This window comes from Eptesicus fuscus, chromosome 16 (genome assembly GCF_027574615.1).
Source record: "Eptesicus fuscus isolate TK198812 chromosome 16, DD_ASM_mEF_20220401, whole genome shotgun sequence".
Taxonomy (NCBI): Eukaryota; Metazoa; Chordata; class Mammalia; order Chiroptera; family Vespertilionidae; genus Eptesicus; species Eptesicus fuscus.
Genome location: NC_072488.1, coordinates 31,856,522 through 31,875,049, shown reverse-complemented (window position 1 = coordinate 31,875,049; position 18,528 = coordinate 31,856,522).

The following is an 18,528-nucleotide window of genomic DNA, read 5'->3' as shown; positions in this document are numbered from 1 at the left end:
CTTAAGTCTTTCTTTATTGTTTGATATAAGTTATAGTGTCCAGGTTTTTCTACTTTAAATCAACTGAAATGAGTAATTTATTATATGTAATTTTTTTCCTCTTTTAAAAGCAGCACAGCATAGAGATGATTTCTTGCCTAAAGATAGTTATATTTTAGTGGAAATAGACAAAGATGAAATAAAATAAGTGGGTAACAGTTGCTATAGCATCTGAGTACCATGAAAGAATGATAATGGTGAACTCCTGATGGATTATGCTATTCCAAATCTTGAGAATGTGTCCATTTTAACCAAGCATGTGAGTGCAGAAGGAATTACAGACATCGGGAAGAGCTTGTACAAGGACATTGAGGTCTGGTAAATTCTGGGAATGGCCAGTCATTAGGAACAACTGGAGGTCAGTGGGAAGGAAGCTCAGTTCCAGGGCTAATACAGGACTCAGATGATGAAGGGCCTTGTTTGCCCAATTTAGCAACTCAATATTGTCCTGTATGCAACCATAATATTGTTGAAGGATTTTAAGTAGATGACAGATGCAATATAAATTCTTTTTGTCGCCCTTATGGAGGAGGGATTGGAGAATGACAAATTGCTATAGGTAGAGAAACCTACACTTATGATGACAGTTCAGGTAGGAGGTAAAAAGAGCTTCAGGTACATTGAGTTTTATGTACTTGCAGACTCAGGAGAGAAACAAGATTTTAAAGCCAATTGTATACATGACATTTGAAAATATTGAGTGGATGACATCACCAAGGGAAATTGTGTAGAATGAGAGAAGGAAAAAACCAGAGGCTTAGAAAATAAGGTAAGAGGAGGAAGAAAAGGCAGAAGGGAAGAGAGAGCAAAGGCAAAGGGCAATACGTGCAGTAGAAGGTAAATCAAGTTAGTTGCAGAATTTAAAGTATTTATTGGTTATGTGCGTTTAGATTTTTTAAAATTATCTACTTGAATATTATTCATCATGTTCTCTCTGGCTTAAAATATACTTATCAATTCATGTGAGTTTTTCACATCATGTAAATATTAGCTCTTTGTAAAAGTTAAATTTGATATTCATTCTTTCTAGTGCATTTTTGTGGTTTTTAAGTTTTCAATTATATCTATTAGGAAGTTCAAAAATTTTAAAACAGTTGAACTGCTTTTCCTTTGTGATTTTTTTCTCTTTTGCTTGCAGTCTAGACAGTTTAATTAAGATGGATTGAAGGGATGAGGGCTAAAGGTAGAGAGTCCAGTTAGGAAGATATTATGACAAAGGGATGATGTTCTGAGAGCCTGAACATGAAGGAGCAGTAGGATTAGAAAAGAGAAGATGGATGCAAGTTATTACAGAATTAAAGACCCCACTAGGCAATGGTATTTGGAGGCTGAGGTTTTAGACAATGTAGAAAGGGAAGAAAACCAGAATTTTAAGCTTTTAGCATATTTTAGGGAATTTCTAGATGATTCTCTCTGTTTAGTCATTCAAAAATATTTATTGAACACCAGTGATGAGCCCAATACTGTTCTATGTGCTTACAGTGTTTTACTCTCTCTAATCTCAAATTAGACAAATCACTTTGGAATCAGAGAAATTGGGTTACAGTCTTAGTTTGTTGCTGATTTGTTGTTTGACTTTGGAGAAGCTAATTACTATTAATGCATATCAACACTGTAATCTATAGATTGGAGATAAACATATTTACCTCATGGGATTATTACAAGAATTACAAAACATACACACATCAGGAATGTATTAGGTACTTAATAATTATTTGTTTTTCTTCCTTTTGAAAAAAAATCTGTTTAGTTAATTCATTTTCATTCCTTAACCTGTGTCTTCTTTTTTAAATGCAAAATAGAGACATATATGCTGGTTGGTATCAACAGTGAAAACATAAAATAAAAACACTGTAAAATTTCATTAGATAAAGTATATTGAACTTTATGAAGAATTTTGGCATTTAAATTATGGCAAAATAAATATATGAACAAAGAAAACTATCATTTTATCCAAATTTCTTACTAAAAAATTATAAACAGCATAATTTTTCTCTTTATGAGATCTGAAAAGATGCAAGGTGAAGTCAGTCTATTTCTATTTCTGCTTACTGTAATGGGCATATTGTTAATTATATTGAATAAAAGCTTTGAATTTTCCATTAAATATCTTCTTATCTGCCTTGCTTTGTTGCACAATCATGTCTCACTTTTTTGTTGTTGTTTATGGCATTTATCTAGAGATGAAGGGAGAGAAGAAATGCCAAGAAGTCTAAAGGTCAGAGTGTTTACACACACACACACACACACACACACACACACGCACCAAATTTCACTTCTCAGAATGCATTAACCATTTCAAGTCTGGTATCTCTTTCACCTTTCAGATATCAAATTCATGTTGTACCATTTTCTCTTCTGAAGGCAATTTTTGAGGACATAAAAGTGAGCAAGGGAAGTGAAAATGGAGCCTGGATGAATCAGAATTAAAAGCATTTTCAGCTCATGGTTAGTGTGAAAGCACCAAAGATGCTGGTTTTATGGGCTGTTTGTTTTTGTAACACTTCAGGTAATAAAAGCATCAACATAAATTCTGGGTAGGTGTTACTCCCCATTGAAGTTCTGCTCTAGGGACAGATGACTCTCTTTGCACAGCTGTGTAAATAATATGCTGCCATTTGGCACAAATGGGATGTTGGTCTAGAAATCTTCACTTGTGAAGAAGGGAATAAACCCAGGGACTAGAAGAGGAGTGTGTGGGTTAGCAAGAGAGAAGCGCGTGCTCAACAGTCTCAGAGTGTTCCTAACAGGTATTTGCTGCTGTTGTCTGCCCAGCATATTTTTACTTGGGTACTGCTCTCCGTCTGCCACATAGTTTTGGTCAAGCTGTCAAGTAAAGTACTCTTACTTCTGCCCAACAGGGTAGATTCTAGTGGTCCAACAGTTGTAAAATCAGAGGCCATGAGAAAAGGTACTTGATAAATTTGACTATATGAAACATTTTTATTTTATTTTATTTTATTTTATTTTATTTTATTTATATGTATTGTTGATTTTAGAGAGGCAAAGAGAGATAGAAACATTAATAATGAGAAAGAATCATTGATCGGCTGCCTCCTGCACACCTCACACTGGGGATTGAGCCCACAACTCAGGCATGTACCCTTGACCAGATTTGAACCTGGGATCCTTCAGTCTGCAGGCTGATGCTCTATCCACTGAGCAAAATCAGCTAGGGCTAAAAAAATTTTTAATGCATCAAAAAATCATGAGTAAAATCAAAGGCATTTGATAAATTTGGAGGAAATATATTCATGATATACCACTTATAAAGATTTAATATCCATAATACATTATAAACTCTTAAAATTATAGGGGAAATAATTTTTAAAATCTAGTAGAAATTAGGAAAAGATATAACAGATAATCCAGAGGAGAAACCAAGATGGTGGCATAGGTAAACACCTGAACTTGCTGCCTTGGACAACCACTTCAAAACTACAACTAAAAGACAAAACGGACATCATCCAGAACTACAGGAAGGCGGGCTGAGTTGAAATTCTACAACTAGAAGGAAAGAGAAAAGCACACTGAGACTCAGAGGAGCTGTGAAAGTAAAGTGCAGTGGTATGGAGGTGCGCGCGCAGAGAGGGCTGGCAACTGATACGCAGCTGGCTTTCTCAATCAGGAGGGAGACACAAGCTCCCAACTGCTCTGAACTCCAGTTCCGGGTGAGACTCTGGGAACCCAGACTCATACAGGGAGAAACTGGACTGTCCGGCTTTGGACGGAACTCAAGGGCAGCTTCCTCTCAGAGGTGCTTGCAGCGATTACCAAGGGACACTGAGACCCGGGGCCTCTTAGGGCAGGGCTAACGGGAAGCCATTGCTGTTTGCTCCACCCTGAGACTCTACCCCATCCAAGCTGTGCACAGAGGCTTTTGCATATGAATGGCCTGGTCCTTTGAAATCTAAACTTACCTAACAAACTGTAGCTGAGTCAGAGAGACCCAGAACATCCAAAAGAAGGCCCAAGGCCCCACAGCAGCTAGCATTGCTGGGCCTCATCTGGGCACCTCCAAAACCCAAACAAAGAAGAGGAATCTGCAGATCTCTCCATAGCTCCTACTGGGTGGCCTCAGGCAGAGGCTAAATTAGCACCTCCTTTGAGATCCAAGAGCCAGTGTACCCAGGAGTAGAGTAGGACCATGCAGATTACAACTCCTCAGACCCATAAGGGACACACTCAGGGGGCAGACTCAGTGAGCACCAAAGCCCCACTGAAGCAAGTCTTGCCTCATATGGGTGTCTCCAGAACAGAAGTTCTCCCAGCGTAAACACAGCTGATCCTCACAGCCAATTGGCCTGGAAGTCAATTCCTCCCAGTGATACCAACAACAATCAAGGCTTAACTACAACGAGACTGTGCACACAGCCCACAAAGGGGTACACCAAGAGTGTCCACCTCAGGTAACTGGGGAGGCTGAGCCACTGGGCCCTATAGGACACCTAGCACACAAAGCCACTCTATCAACTCAGGGAAGCAGCCAAAATGTAGAGACAAAGAAACAGGTCACAAATGAAAGAAATGGAGGAAAGCAAATGACTGGCTATAGAGTTCAAAACCAGTTATAAGGTTTTTCAAGAATTTTCTAGAAAAGGCCAATAAACTTAGTGAGACCCTCGAGAATATGTAAAAGGACCAACTAGAAATTAAGCATACACTGACTGAAATAAAAAATAATATACAGAGATCCAACAGCAGACTAGAGGATCGTAAGAATCAAGTCAAAGATTTGAAAACAAAGAAGCAAAAAACACCCAACCTGAAAAACAAAAAGAAAAAAGAATCCAAAAATATGAAGAAAGTGTACGGAGCCTCTGGGACAACTTTAAGTGTACCAACATCAGAATTATGGGGGTGCCAGAAGAAGAGAGAGAGCAAGATATTGACAACCTATTTGAAGAAATAATGACAGAAAACTTCCCCCACCTGGTGAAAGAAATAGACTTACAAGTCCAGGAAGCGCAGAGAACCCCAAACAAAAGGAATCCAAAGAGGACCACACCAAGACACATCAAAATTAAAATGCCAAGAGCAAAAGACAAAGAGAGAATATTAAAAGCAGCAAGAGAAAAACAGTTAGTTACCTACAAGGGAGCACCCATACAACTGTCAGCTGATTTCTCAACAGAAACTATGCAGGCCAGAGAGGAGTGGCAAGAAATATTCAAAGTGATGAATAGCAAGAACCTACAACCAAGACTACTCTACCCAGCAAAGCTATCATTCAGAATTGAAGGTCAGACAAAAAGCTTCACAGATAAGAAAAAGCTAAAGGAATTCATCATCACCAAACCAGCATTATATGAAATGCTGGAAGGTATTCTTTAAGAAGAGGAAGAAGAAAAAGGTAAAGATAAAAATTATGAACAACAAATACATATCTATGAACAAGTGAATCTAAAAATCAAGTGAATAAAAAATCTGATGAACAGAATAAACTGGTTAATATAATAGAATCAGGGGCATAGAAAGTGAGTGGACTGACAATCCTCGGGGGGAAAGGGGTGTGGGAAGAGACTGGACAAAAATCATACACCTATGGATGAGGACAGTGAGGGGGAGTAAGGACAGGGGGTGGGGTGGGAACCGGGTGGAGGGGAGCTATGGGAAGAAAAAAAGAGGAACAACTGTAATAATCTGAACAATAAAAGTTTAATAAAAAAAAGATAATCCACAATGAAAATAACCATTAAACATAAAAAGGATTTCAATTTCTCCATGTCCTTGCCAAAACATTTTATCTTTTGTTGTTTTCATAATAGCCATCCTGTGGTTTTGATTTGTATTTTCCTGTAGATTAGTAATGCTGAGCATTTTTTCACATACTTGCTGGCCATTTTTATATTTCTTTTTACAAAGAAATATGTATTCAAGTCACTTCTTTAGTTGGGGGGAGCGGGCTTGATATTGAGTTGTCGCAATGAACCTGGAGGAGATTTTGCCAAATCTGGCAAAATAAACTGGTCACAGTGGGACAAATACTGCATATTCCTACTGAGATGAGTTACCTAAGAGAATGAAATACATAGAAGCAGAGGGTAAACAGTGGTTACCAGGGGCCAGGGATAGGGAGAAATGGGCAGTTATTCAATTGATAAAAAGTTTCAGATGTGCTTTTAATCTTTCCCTATACTGTTGTGAACACCTATAATACCTTCTCTTTCTTTTCTAACTGGAGAATGCTTGCTCATCTTTCATAATCCATCTTTAAAAAACTCTCAGATTTCCCCCCCCCCCATCCTCCCTATTTCTAACCTGGGTAGGTTAAAACATTCTCTCATATTTTCAGGACATCGCACGCATTTTGTTATTATCAAATTCATTAAATTATATTGTTGTTATTATTATGTCACTTTTCATTCAGTAGATATATAGCATAATTACCAACCTCAACCAATGTTGAGAGATTATAAATGAATGAGTGCCTAAAACATAAGGGGAGTATTTTTCCTAGAGAAAAACCTTCTGCTATCACTCACATGTGCATCATTACAAAACAGTCTCCTCTGGTAATGAGGATGACACTTCTCCAGTAGTTTATATGACATCTATGTTGTAAATAAATTTACTTTTAAAACTGAGTTTATTTTTGGTCAATATTTTGCCAAGGATGCTCTGGGTTAAAAAAATAAATTCTAAGTTGTAAACTACATTCTCTTCATTGAGTCTATAGCAATAATATAAAATGGTTATAGGAAACTGTATATTTAAATATTAACTAAGTCAGATGATAAGAACAAGAAACTTTATTTTACAGGTCTAATAAATTTAATAAGATTTTTCGTTTCCATAATATATTAGACAAAATGTTATAATACATACAGTTTTTAATAACATATCTTAATAGCATTTCACTTTAACCATCAGTTACTAGTATGCTTTTGAATGTGAGTTACTATAAAACTAACTGAAAAAAAATCAACACTCCATCAGATTCTAATTGTTGAAAACCTTTATATGGAAACTATATTAGAAGTTTAATATAACACCATTTTCCAGTCTGAAATTATAAGCCAGTCCACCTCCACACATTTCTCAAAGAAACTGAAAGGCAATCACATTGTACAGCTCAGTGTTCTAGAAGCTTGCCAGATTTGAGAGGACTGTATTGTTTTCTAAGAAATGATCATATTTTTATCTTTAAGATAGAGGGCTTCTTACTCTAAACTGGTTTGTAAAGGATTTACACTGGAATTGCAACTGCATCTGTAAAATGTGTAGGGACAAAAGCCAGGTTTGGTTAATGTCTCATATGATCTCCGGATACTTAGAAAGGCAGAGAATGCATTCCCCCATGTCTTTTGTTCATGAAAGTTTCACAATGGTGACTTTATCTAGGACTGTTTATAAACTTTTTTTAAAAACCTGTGGATGTGGATGTTCAAGACAACACAGATTTTTGCATGTTGCTATAGCAACGCCAGTAAGTGCTGTCTTACCTTACTAGCCCTCAGCCTCTGGATTTGTATTCTTATTTTAAGAATTGAACTTGTGTTAGAGAATTATTGCATAGGGCTGGAGGGGCATGATGGACCCTCATGCAAAATGAAAAACTGGTAAAATTGCAGTGGCTGAAACTGATGTTCACATTTCATTCTTTTGGCTCTAAACCACATTTGGTCATAAATTTCTTATACTTGAAGAGTAGGAAAACATTCAATATGTCTTTATTTTTTCTTTGCAGATATAGTTTAATCTTGACATAGGCAAAAAAAAAAAAAAAATAGCCAAAATAAGCTAAGGGAAAACAAATCTGTTTTCTTCTTTGTCAAAGTCTCTTTTGCATCCTCTCTCTAAGAGGGTATAGAACCTTAATTCTTTTCTGTGAAACAATAATCACCACAATGAAAAATGAAGCATCCAGTTGGTCTATGATCCATAATAGGCCGGTAATATGCCGCTAAGGAATTTTATATACTCAAAGTTTTCTTCACATGAAGACTCTATTTAAGAAAGGAGTCTTGAGTGTTGTCTCAGAGATAAAATCTAAAATGCCTCCGTGTCTCCTGAAAGTTTTAATGACTGAGAAGGTTCCTTAACTTTTCCTGCTGGTGTTAGTGTTTCAGCAAAGCACTGATGCTCGGTGCCCGGGAGCGTCACTGACCCAGAGAAACAGGAGGCCAGAACCAGGGATTACACTTTCCATTTTTAGTAAAAGTGCTCTGTTCTTTCAGAGTCTGCCGGAATCTTTGTGTAGAGCGATCTCAGCAGGTTGGAGATTTCTGGAAAGGTTTCACCGAGGAAGAGGGTTGAGATTTATATTTTCACTGAAAACATTGTTTGAAATGATGTTGCTTCTACTTAATGTGAAGAAAGTATCACCAACTCATCTCTGGTGCAGAAACTAGTATCATATAGAAAAACTGTTTCTTTTATATGAGAAAAGAGAGTTAGGTGTAAATGTCTCTGAGACAGGGAACCTTTTGATTCAGATTCATACTATGGTATAACAGATCTTTCCCCAAGAGCAGTGTTTGATGGATGAAAGAAGAGTAAAGAGAACAACAGGACATGGGTGAGACAGGGGAAAAGTATAACACTGGGAGAAATAGAGATGAATGGGCTGAGCGGCCAGAGTACTCACAAGACAGCCTTGATGACAGTTTTATATATGGGTAGCCTGGCCTTTCCACACTGTTTACACTAACAGCTGGCTATCAACTCTGTGGCTATTAGTTAAATATTAGACTCATAGATGGCTTGGAGTGGTTGCTAAACTGGTGCTAGAGTGGGCTGACTTTGGTAGTCCCCCCACCCCCTCCACATACACACACACACACACACATAGACTTGGATACATTTTTAAATAATCATACTTGAGGACATCTTTTTAAGGACTACTTTCTGCTTGAATTTACCCTTCATGCAACTGTTAACACATACAGTGCTTAGAAAATTCATATTATAGCTGACATGGCAATTGACTAATTGTACATAAAGATGGGGATCCTGATTCTTTTAGACCTCTGAAAGCTATTTGGACAGAATACAAATTTCAAGAATCAGTTAATATGTATGAGAAACATAAGAATTTAAAAATGTTTTAATTGTAACATAAAATTAAGAAGACTTGGTCCTATTGATGAGGATGTCTTTATACACAACATTGTCATTTAAATGTGAGGGTTAACCTTAAACTATTTGTAATTCTGTTCTCATTAGAGAGTTGTTTTGTTTTGTTTTGTTTTGTTTCTGCAATTAAGCAGTCGACTTTTCCTTTCACAGAATTAGAAAACATGGAACCTGGAGCCTATGCTATAATTTTTCACCAGCTTTCTTTGCAGCCTTTGATTGGTCCCCGTACTTTTTTCTTCTTCGGTCTCTTCAACAGAGGAACTCCTACTGCCTCTCTCAAAGAATTTGTATACATTCTAAACTACACAAGGCCCCACTCACTGATCAGCATTTCCCATGTTTCCTTGTCTTTTTAGCCTGCTGCTTAAAGATGCTGATAATAAGGGCAGATCTTCATTCCACTTTTTTTTTTTTTAGTGTTTGCTATTTCCAATGCACTGTGATAGATGTCCAAAAATAGAATATTCTTCTTTTCTGATAGCTAAGAGCTGGGAGAGGAAGCTAATTAAAATAGTCATAAATAACTTGCTTACATAAGCTGAACATGATACAGAGCAACCAGCTATTTACTGAGCATCTACTGTGTACTCTACACTATGGTAGGTGCTGTGGACAACTGGGCAGATGTTGCATGCACACATGAAACACAGGCTGGGATGAACCAAAACAAGGGAGCAGAATCTGATAAGGGTTTATCAGACAGCTGAATGTATAGTAATTAATAAATGTTTAGAGATGGATTAAACCAGAGGTCATCAAAAACTATGGAGTAGCTCTAGCTGGTGCTTTAAGAGTGATGGTCTGGTAGAGTAGGAAAGGGGTAAGCACTGGGTAGGGAGGGAATTGACAACAGCAAACGTAAGGAACATACAATTCTATGCTATGATTGGGTTTCCACTGAAGAAGCTAGGTTTATAAAAGGAATACTTTCAAGCTGAGATAGAACTTGTTTGGGGTGCATATTATATAGGAAACTTATTTCTAGTATTCTACATAAAACAAATAGTGAGTGTTATGGATTGATTTGTTTCCTCCAAAGTTCATATGTTGAACTGTGGCCTCCAAGGTGATGGTATTTGGAGATAGGATCTTTAAGGAGGGAATTAAGGTAAAATTAGGTCATAAGGGTGGGGCCCTATCTGATCCTACCTAATAATAGACAAATATGCAAATTGACCGTACCTTCGCTATGCCCATGATTGGCCAGGAGGCGCGGGGGGGCGGGACTCGGGGTGGCCGGGGTAGCTGATTGGGCCAGCGGGACGCTGAGCTGTGTCGCCAGCAGCGGCCCGAGCTCAGCGTCTGCGCCATGGCTGTGCTGCAGCACAGAAGGGGCCTCTGGGGCAGCAAGCTGACGTCCCGCCGCGTGGACCATCAGAAGAGGGAGAGCTGAGTGCCTGTCTGCTCAGGCTGCAGGCCTTTCAGAAGCCTCCACCACGCCTGAGGCTTCTGAAAGGCCTGCTGCCTGAGCGGACAGGCACTCAGCTCCCCCGCAATCGAAAGCAAAAGTGTGGGAGCTGGGTGCCTGTCCACTCAGGCAGCAGGCCTTTCAGAAGCCTCCACCACGCCTGAGGCTTCTGAAAGGCCTGGTGCACCAGCGATCGAAAGCAAAAGCGTGGGAGCTGGATGCCTTTCCGCTCAGGCACCAGGCCTTTCAGAAGCCTCCGGCGCCTGGTGCACCAGCGGACAGGCACCCAGCTCCCCGTGATCAAAAGTGAAAGCGTGTAGGGGACCCTACACGTGCATGATTCAATCATGCACTGGGCCTCTAGTAGGATTATAAAGAGAAGAAGGGACAGGAGAGCTCACTCTCTCACTTTTCACACAAAGGAGAAAGGCTGTGTGAGGACACAGTGAAAAGGCGGCTGTCTGCAAGCCGGGAAGAGAGCTCTCACTAGAAGCCAACCCTGACGGTGCCGTGATCTTGGATTTGTGGACTCCAGTTCTGGGTGAAGATACCTGTCTATTGTTTTAGCCACTCAGTCTGTGATATTTTGTTATTATAGCCCTATCGGACTAAGACCATGAGTAAGGAAAAAACAAACAAACAAAAAAAGAGCCAGAAAACAGAATCCTACCTCTGAAATGACAAAAGGGAAACTGAGGGGAAATACAGTATACTGAGAAATACGGTATCATCTAAGGAGGCAGGAGGTCCTACCATGGAAAGCTCGTCTTCACGGGCTGTCTGGATTGACATGCTGTGAAATATCAGGAAGTAACTTAATGGGTCTTTTCTGGAACAAGAACCCAACCTGAAAATTATATGCAGGGTCACTTGGGGTTACGTATGTTTAAAAATAAATGTAATTGCTGCCAATGAGAAATGCTAAAAACTATTGACCATTTTTTGTTTCGCTCTGCTGCCATTTATTAACACAAGTTTTAATTAACTCAGTTGACAGTATTATTTTTCTCTTGCAGCAGCTGACTAAAAATCTAGGACAAATTCTAGCAATAATTGTGTTGAATCTCTTCAGGGAAAAAGTAGGAGCAATAATACTTATTAAACTTTCCAATGGTTTGCGTTAGCAGAATTTTTTTTTTTCTAATATTGAATATTTTCACTTTTTGCTCAGTTGAAAGCAAGCAAATCTTCATTGTCTGAACTGGAAGAAAAGTTTCACTTTTCAGAGGGATAACTTCTTAAAAGATAGAAATTATTTTGAACAAGATGCAAATTCTTTAGTATCCATGTGTCTAAGCTCAGTAGCTCAATGTTGGATGATGTGCCATCTTTTCTACCATATTCAAAAATACTGAATTGTGCCTCAGCACTGCCATGGACACATGACACTGTATTCTTTACCTAATTTTCATAGACTCTAAAAAATTTAGGTCGTGCCAGTATTAAATAAAAGACTTGAAAAATTTTGCTCCAAATCTATATAAATTAATCTAAACCACTTGAATTGTCATATAAAATATTGACAATTGAATTTCTGGCTTTATAGTATAGATGATACATAAATTTATATAGAGGGTGGAGCAAAAGTAGGTTTACAGTTATGAATTCATGAAACACAGTGTATTCTTGTATTATTATTCATTAATTATTGTATTATATTCCACATAAACAACTGTAAACCTACCTTTGCCCCTCCCTGTATATAGTACTGACAATACAAGGGTTATAAGAGCACTTATTTTTTCCAGATAGACCTTATGAAGAAAAGGGCATTTGATCTGGCTTTCTAAGGATGAATAGGATTTCAATAGGTACCTATGGGGTCTGGAAAACATTCAAGGGATAACTTCTGAAATAAGCAAAGAAGCAGAGTCAAGTGTGTGTGGTGGGATGTCTTCAGGGGAAATCATAGAGTTGGTTGTGTAGGGATTCAGCAAAGGCTATGTCCCGAGTGAAGAAAATGAAGATGGGGTTTGGGACTAAGATTATAAAGAGACTTCCTTTTGAAGGGTTTTCTTTTGAAATGTATTCTCTAAGGCAGCAATTTCAAAGATTCCCCAAGGAAGTTTATTTTCCAGTCCTCAGTTTCAGAGATTCTGATTTTTCTGTTTAAGATAGAGCCTAGAATCTTGCTCTTAACAATAACAAATTCAGGTGATGTAGCTGGTCCCCATATGACTTTTTGAGAAATACTGATTATGTCTCATAATACACTAGAAGCCCAGTGCACAAAAGTCGTGCGGGGGGGGGGGGGGGGGGGAGTGTCCCTCAGCCCAGCCTGTACCCTCTCCAATCCAGGACTGCTGGCTCCCAACCACTCGCCTGCCTGCCAGCCTGATCACCCCCTAACCACTCCCCTGCCAGCCTGATCAACGCCTAACTGCTGCCCTGCCAGCACAGTTGCCCCTAACTGCCCTCCCCTACAGGCCTTGTCCCTCCCAACTGCCCACCCCTGCAGGCCTGGCCCCCCCCAACTGTCCCCCCCCCTGCCCCCCTGCAGGCCTTGTCCCTCCCAACTGCCCTCCCCTGCAGGCCTGGTCCCTCCCAAATGCCCTCCCCTGCTGGCCTGGTTGCCCCTAACTACCCTCCCCTGCTGGCCCAGTCACCCCTAACTACCCTCACCTGCAGGCCTAGTCCCCCTAAACTGCCCTCCCCTGCAGGCCTGGTGCCCCCCCGCAACTGCCCTCCCCTACAGGCCTGGTCCCCCCCAACTGCCCTCCTCTGCCAGCCCAGTCACCCCTAACTGCCCTCCCCTGAAGGCCTGATCACCCCCAACTGCCCTCCCTTTCAGGCCTGGTCCCTCCCAACTGCCCTCCCCTGCTGGCCTGATTGCCCACAACTGCCCTCCCCTGCCGGCCATCTTGTGGTGGCCATCTTGTGTCCTCATGGGAGCGGCCATCTTGTGTGTTGAAGTGATGGTCAATTTGCATATTACCTCTTTATTATATAGGATTGTCACTGTGTTATAAGTCCAAATATATGACATAGGGACAATAAAACAGCCTATCTCCACTATTGTCTAATATTATTGCCAAATAATATGCACTCATTCTTGTGTTTAACAGGTTCTGTCCAGGAGCTGGAGATATAGCAGGGGACAAAACAAAGTGCCTGTGAGCACAGAGCTGCGTCCTAGATTGAGACAGGGTAGAGACTATCTTTGACCTTGAGTTTTCATTTTAAAGAAAATAGAAACAAGGAGACATGTTGGCAAAAGGTGGTTGTTTTCCATCGCAGTGATCAGGAAGGGCTTGATGATGCTGTGATATCTGAGCAGAGTCCTGAAGGACATGGGGAGGGAGTGAATCTGAGGACGCACATTCTATGCTGAAGAAAGAGAAGGTCTGAAGGCCCTGAGGGAGGATTTGTGCATTATGGCTAAAGAGGAGGGGAGAAGAGAGGAGCTAAAGAAACACAGTTTAAATAGGTAGAGAATGTCTGATAGACTCATCCTTAGAAAGCCAGGTCTTCTTATGCCATGGTAAAGTAAAGCGTTTGCATTCTTAGCACATGGGAAGGGTATTTTGAGCAGGTGATTTATGCTTTTAAATGATCACTCTTACTGCTCTGGGCAAAAGAGATTGTTGAGAGGTGGGAGATGACCGTGGCCTAGACAGGTTGGACAACAATAACTATAGGATAGCTGTAGTGATACTTCAGCACTTTTACATGATATCGAACTTCGTTTTAAAGGGTTCTGTGGTGTATCCTAACACCAACAGCAAATTCTCTGATTCTTTGGACACTATGTAAATCATTACATATTAAGCGGGGGGGGGGGGGGGGGGGGGGGAGTTTTTAACATCCTATAAGAGGATACTTTATAACTTCTATAATTTAAATAATGCCTATCAGGAAATATATTTACCCCAAATTCTTCTTGATGAAGTTCAATCTATTGCTTTCGCTATTACCATATGCTTTTTTTTTTTTACAAGATATAATAAAAGGACCTCAAAATCATGTTTGGATTTCAGCTTCTTAGTCGATGGCAATTATATTAAATATGTCTCAAGATTATGAAGGTCTAAACCACCAAAGGAAATGAAGATAGCCAATCACATTTATAGAGCATGAAGAGTGATTTGATTTAACCTTACAGTAATGGTCACTGAATGTGTTGGTTTTTCAATAATGGTACAGGGAACTAAACTTATTTGTGTATTGTTCAGTGTTTTCCACAAATTAGAGAATTGGCATATAAGTAAGCTTTTATTTTAAGATTGAGTAAATGTACAGAAATAAAGGCAATTTTATATTTGTAATAAAGAAATGAAGTTGCTAATGATAATGATTGCAGTCAATTTGAGAAACTGTGATGCAATGTTCACGATGTTGAAAAATGAAACATCCAGTTGGGGCATTATCTATGGCCCATATCCAGTGACATGCTGCAAAGGAGATTTAACGTGACTCCTGTAGAGTATTTATGAATTTCTGAAAGAGTAAAAGTGGGACAGTGGGAAGTTAGGCAAAACTGTAGTACAATAGTCTCTTCCTCAGGAAAATCTAGAAAGAGTGTTAAGAATGTAAATCTAAAAAGAAGAAGGATGTGATTGATTGCACTGATAGTTTTTTCCTTTTTCTTTTTCCATTTTTATTTTTTTTAAATTTGATTACAATCTAGAATCCAAGATTTTTAAAAATATTTTTATTGATTTTTAGAGGGAGAGGAAGAGGGACAGAGAGAGAGAGAACCATCAGGATCTGCACGCCCCTTATTGGAGACCAAGCGCAAGCTGGGCATGTTCCCGAACGGGAGTCGAACTGGAAACCTCCTGGTGCCTGGGTGGACGCGCACCCACTGGGCCAAATCGGTGGGCTGCACCGGTGGTGCTCACGTGGCGCTGGGCTGAGGAGCCGCCGCTGTAACCTGGGCCTCCACCTGCAGCTCGTGCACTGATGGAGGCGGAAGCCCAGCCCAGCTGATCAGCATGATCACAGAAAAGCCAGCCCAGCGCCATGTTTGCTGGCCCCCGGGTGGGTGTTCTGGCTGGGGGTTCGCCATCACCTCGTGGCCGTCGCTGCTCCCAACAGGAGGGACTGAACGTGGCGCTTCTCTGCCGGGGGCTCCTGGTCACCGTCTGAGGCTGACAGCGGGTAAGAGTCCGACTGAAGGTGTGGGGGCACTTCACGCTCTTTGTCCTTTCCACCCACCACCTCACACAAAGCAGCTGCACCCGGGGTTTCCCAAACAACTTCTGTTTTCTGGAAGCTTTTCTTAACCTGGTGGACCAAGAAGCCGTCCCTGAGCAGAACGTAGTACAGGGGCTGCTTTTTTTCCCTAATCTCTTCCCCCCAATATAAAAACGTGTGTGTGTGTGTGTGTGTGTGTGTGTGTGTGTGTGTGTGTGTGTGTGTGTTGGGGAGGGGGAGATACCTATGATGAAAGCTCAATGTATGTAACATGCAGTGATTGGCAGTACGGAGCTCAATACAAGTCTGGTGGACATGGGGCAGAGCCCAGGCTCTGGAGTCGCTGCTGGGGTTCCAGTCGTGGGTTTACAACTTACTAACTGTATAACGTTAGGGAATGTGATGGACAGAATGCGTGTGTCTCCTTAGAATTCCTTTGTCGAGGCCCTGACCCCCAGTGTGGCCGCGTGTGAAGGCGGGGCCTCGAGGGAAGGAGGCTTAGAGCAGGTCTAGGGGTTGAGGCCCTGGTCCCCTAGGATTGGTGTCCCCAGGAGAAGCCACCAGAGCAGCGTTTTCCAATCAGGAAGAGAGCCCTCCCTGAAACCCCATCAGCTGGAATCTTGACCCTGGACGTCTAGGGTCCAGAATTGTGAGAAAATACATTTCTGGCGTGTAAGCCACCCAATCTATAGTCTTTGTGACGGCATCCTGAGACGACTAATCCGGGGAACTACCTGGTTCTCTGTACCTTAGTTCCCTTAATGCAAAATGCAGGTAACAAATGTGCCCACCTCCTAGTGTTGCTTGGATGTGCTAAATCTAATGAGCTCAACTAATGTTAATCATTCATATTATAATTATTGAGAATGTGATTTATTGTTCTTTTAGGTATCTAGAAGAGAATCAGCAAATTTTATTGGTTGAATGGGTCTTTTTTTAAAAAAATGAATTAAACAGATTAGGTATAAATATACTTAGATTGTATGTAGAAAAAATGTGTATGAGCTCGAGGCATTTAAAGATATGACCAAGAATGCTAAAAACAGGTTTGTGGGATGTAAGAAGAGCTCATTAACAAAATTTTCTAAGTGAATTTTGGCTTTTTTGGAAGATGTGACTCAAATGTGACCAAACAGGCTTCAATGAGTATTGTTTTTTAAATTTCAGGGCCCCTCAGATTGTATTCCAAATAACTAAATGCAAATTATTAGTCTGAGCTATTTTTTCAACAATAACAGGAAGAAGAAAAAAAATGAAAAGAGTACAGAGTATATGGTCTTTTTTTAGCCCCAAATTTCAACATGAAGTTTTGACTGTAACCAATTTGATTTTTTTTTTTCGATGAGTTGAAATTTCACTGTCCTAGAGACACAGATTCAGTCGATTTAGTAAAGCAAAGGGCAATTACTGTGGGTGAGGAGGAGAGGGGAGGTAAAGCCAAGTGTCTTCAATCATTTGGTTGATTTAATGAAGTTCCTACTCTTCCTAAAAAAATCCCTAGGTTGTTGCTGATGCCTTTGAGGTCAGGATGCAATTTCTGTAAGAAAATAAGAAACCCAAGGATCTGGAAAGAGAATTGAGCAAAACTCAGTGAAAAGGTAGGAAAAACAGATTTCTCTGAAAAAAAAAACGTGAGTTTTTAATTATTCCTCTCCATTTTAACTACAATGTCTGGTTAGTTAGAGGTAGAATAAGAAAGTAGGAGAAAATACAGAGTTTCAATGTCCTCAAAAAAGTTGTGTGTTTATTTGCATATTTTACTATAAACCCATAAATTTGGGGCTTAATAGGAGGAAATTCTATATTGGATCATAAATATAGCATTTTAATTGTATAAATTGTATTCTCATGATGATTATAGTAGAATAATAAAGTCTTTTAATAAGCACTAAATAAATCCTACATGTAAAGCCAAGTAATGAAACACTAGAGTTTAAAATAGTATAGTAATTTGTTTGGCATCTTAATTAAATAATTATCTGAACTTAGTATTATAAGTTCAGTGTGTAATTAGATAATTTCTCTGCCTAAGAAAAGGGGAATTCTTAAGTTCTTTCTCACTTAAGTTGTTATGAATAAGAAAATGTTAATGTATATCATATGCACTCTATTAAGTAGGGCATAGGAAGGGACAGAGAGGAAAATAGAAAATTTTGTTTAAAAAAATGCATGCTGCCCTAGCTGGTTTGGCTCAGTAGATAGAATGTTTTGGTCCTGAGTTTTAGTCCCTAGTTATATACTCTATTTTTTATATAAGGCCAAAATACTGAGTTATCAAAAACAAATATAACATGTGCACACATAAACACACACACAGCAGTCAACCAAGCAGAGAACAAAACCTAGTGTTCCAGTTCACATCATTCTCTTGTTTCACCCTCCTACCTATCCATCCATCAATCTACTGATCGATTTATCCTTATATGCATACATATTATATAGTTTATTGACCTTTAAACTGGTATTATTAACCTGTTTCAGCCAAGGAAACACACAGAGTTAGCACAAAGAGTAGGAAAAATAGAAGAGTATTGCCATGAAAGCCTAGGAAAAAAAGCGTTTGAAGGAGTTGGGAGGCGTTAATGGAGGTGAGACAGAGATATTTTGTCTGGGTAGCTTTCTATTGGATTCATTGCTTAGGATGCTACTGAGGAATATCAAGAAAGCATTTTCAGTAGGTTTGTGAAGTACAAGCCAAATTCACGTGGACTGCAGGTAAGTGGGGTGAGGTGGAAGTAAGGAGATAAAGACGTGGCATCCTTATCAGTGCTGCTCATAACTGAGAAAGAGTGGCCCCTGCCCTAAAGCCTTTGTTATAAAAGGACAAGCACATCATAAGAACACAGACTCACAAATCTATTCAA